A 3,268-nucleotide genomic window follows, 5' to 3' on the forward strand; every position below is an offset into this window, starting at 1 on the left:
TTTTTTTTTTTTCTCGAGACAGTCTCACTCTGTGGCCCAGGCTGGAGTGCAGTGGCATGATCTCGGCTCACTGCAGCCTCCACTTCAGGGTTCAAGCAATTCTTCTGCCTCAGCTTCCCAAGCGGCTGAGACTACAGTGATGTGCCACCATGTCTGGCTAATTTTTTTTGTGTTCTTAGTAGAGACAGGGTTTCACATGTTAGCCAGACTGGTCTTGAACTCCTGACCTCGTGATCTGCCGGCCTCGGCTTCCCAAAGTGCTGGGATTACAGGCATGAGCCACCATGCCCAGCCTTTGCCATTACTTTCAATGGCAAAAACAGCAATTACTTTTGCACCAACCTACTAAAATAAATATCTCATCTGAAGGCTCTGAAAGAGACCTTGAGGTCAGTAGGAGTGGAGAGCGATCATTCAGCAGGCAGGGCACAGGCAGAAAAGGTGAGGTGGTGTGAGTGGCTGCCCCTGGCTGGTGCCTTTTTGGGTTTTGTACCTGGCCCCTGGCTCACCACCGAGCACGGGCCTGCCCTCTTGTGCCATTTCCCCGTCTTATCTTTGCTCATTACGTGTTTGCATGGGGTTGGCTTCCTTCTCTAGGGCTCCGTGTTCCTACTTTTGAGGGAGGAGGGGCAGAGGAGGAGGCTGTGGGGAGGAGGCCCAGCTGTTATGCCTTATGCTGTTGGGGATGAGGGGGGAAGGTGCCGTGTAATGGGGGTTGCAGCTGATACCCTGTGTGTGTCTGTTCTGAATCATGATGGGCTGAGTGGAAAGGTAAGGTGGGGATAAACTGAGGCACTGTGGATGGACACAGGATGAAGGAGGCATTGAGGGTGGGGCAGGGGTGCACCCTTTAACAGGCGGGACATGCTGAGGGCTGACACCCATAGCATCAGCCAGTGCCTGCCCAGGAAGGTCTCACCCAGGTCTCAGGGCAGAGGCGCGATGGAGAGGGCCTCCACCCATCCTGGCAAGGTGGCTCAGCTCTACCAGTAACCAGGCCTGGGGGAAGCACCTAGCTCCCACCTCCAAGAGTGACCCAGATCAGAGGGCAGTGCTGGACGGAAGAGATAAGTAGGAGGAAGGAGCGAGGCCCCCACCCCTGCCCAAGGGTGTGAAGAGAGCTGAAAACAGGCACTGAGAGAGGACGAGCTCTAGGTCACACTGAGAAAAGACGGCTGGCTGGGGACAGTGGCTCATGCCTGTAATTCCAGCACTTTGGGAGACCGAGGCGGGTAAATCATGAGGTCAGGAGTTTGAGACTAGGCTGACTAACATGGTGAAACCCCGTCAGATTGTGCCTGACACATAGTAGGTGTTCAAAAAAAGTTTTTGGATTTTTTTGTTGTTTGTTTTTAGAGACAGGGTCTTGTTCTGTCACCTGGGCTGGAGCACAATGACAGTATCATAGCTGGAAGTGGCTTTGAACTCCTGGGCTCAAAGGATCCTCCTGCCTCAGCCTCCCAAGTAGCTGGGACTAAGGCATGCACCACCAAGTCTGGCTAATTTTTGAAAAATAGGCCAGGCACGGTGGCTCACAGCTGTAATCCCAGCACCTTGTGAGACCGAGGCGGGTGGATCGCCTGAGGTTAGAAGTTGGAGACCAGCCTGGCCAACATGGTGAAACCCCATCTCTACTAAATTAGCTGGGCTAATTTAGCATCTCTACTAAATCTCTACAAAAATTAGCTGGGCATAGTGGTACATGCCTATAGTCCCAGCTATTCAGGAGACCAAGGCAGGAGAATTGCTTGAACCCAGGAGGCAGAGGTTGCAGTGAGCCGAGATCACACCACAGCACTCCAGCCTGGGTGACAGAGCAAGACTCCATTTCAAAAAGAATTTTTTTGGAAACATATTTTTTGTAGGGTCTTACTATATTGCCCAGGCTGGTCTGAAACACGTGGGTGCAAGGGATCCTCCCACCTGGGCCTCCCAAAGTCCTGAGATTAGAGGCCTGAGCCACCATGCCCAGCCCCCTCAAAAAACACTTTTTTTTTTTGGAGACAGAGTCTAGTTCTGTTGCCAAGACTGGAGTGTAATGGCAATATCTCCACCTCCTGTGTTCTGGCAATTATCCTGCCTCAGCTTCACAAGTAGCTGGGACTACAGGGCAGGTGCCACTACGGCCCAGCTAATTTTTTTGTTTGTTTGTTTGTTTGTTTTTTGTTTTTTGTTTTTTTTTGAGATGGAGTCTCGCTCTGTCTCCCAGGCTGGAGTGCAGTGGCCGGATCTTGGCTCACTGCAAGCTCCGCCTCCCGGGTTCACGCCATTCTCCTGCCTCAGCCTCCCCAGTAGCTGGGACTACAGGCGCCCGCCACCTCACCCGGCTAGTTTTTTTGTATTTTTTAGTAGAGACGGGGTTTCGCCGTGTTAGCCAGGATGGTCTCGATCTCCTGACCTCGTGATCCGCCCGTCTCAGCCTCCCGAAGTGCTGGGATTACAGGCTTGAGCCACCACGCCCGGCCTTTTTTTTTTTTTGAGACAGAGTCTGGCTGGGTTGCCCAGGTTGGAGTGCAGTGGTGCGATCTCAGCTCTCTGCAACCTCTGCCTCTGGGCTTAAAGCAATTCTCCTGCCTCAGCCTCCCAAGTAGCTCGGACTACAGGCGTGTGCCACCACACCCAGCTAATTTTTTGTATTTTTAGTAAAGACGGTGTTTCACTGTGTTAGCCAGGATGGTCTCTATCTCCTGACCTCATGATCCGCCTGCCTCAGCCTCCCAAAGTGCTGGGATTACAGACGTGAGCCACTGTGCCTGGCCTTAATTTTTTGTGTTTTTAGGAGAGAACGGGTTTCACCCTGTTGGCCAGTGTGGTCTCGAACTCCTGACCTCAAGTGACCCACCTGCCTTAGCTTCCCAAAGTGCTGGGATTATAAGCGAGAGCCACCGTGCCCGACCCTGTCTAATATATATATATAAAAGACACTGCACCTCGGTTCACTGCAACCTCTGCCTCTGGGGTTAAAGCGATTCTCCTGCCTCAGCCTCCCGAGTAGCTGGGATTACAGGCGTGTGCCACAACTCCCAGCTAATTTTTTGTATTTTTAGTAGAGACGGGGTTTCACCATATTGGCCAGGATGGTCTAGATCTCATGACCACGTGATCTGCCCGCCTCGGCCTTCCAAAATCCTGGGATGACAGGCGTGAGCTACCGCGACCGGCCCTGTCCAATTTTTGAAAAAAATATTATTGGCCGGGCTCAGTGGCTCAAGCCTGTAATCCCAGCACTTTGGGAGGCCGAGACGGGCGGATCACGAGGTCAGGAGAT

General features: G+C 52.5%; 1 protein-coding gene across 1 annotated transcript in view; it reads right to left on the bottom strand.

The window, feature by feature from the left end:
• The window catches only part of ICAM5 (intercellular adhesion molecule 5, telencephalin), a 14,685-nt gene that overhangs the window by 3,510 nt on the left and 7,907 nt on the right, over positions 1 to 3,268 (bottom strand). The gene's annotated exons all lie outside the window — the stretch shown is intronic.

This window comes from Colobus angolensis, unplaced genomic scaffold, assembly GCF_000951035.1.
Source record: "Colobus angolensis palliatus isolate OR3802 unplaced genomic scaffold, Cang.pa_1.0 Scaffold39, whole genome shotgun sequence".
Taxonomy (NCBI): Eukaryota; Metazoa; Chordata; class Mammalia; order Primates; family Cercopithecidae; genus Colobus; species Colobus angolensis.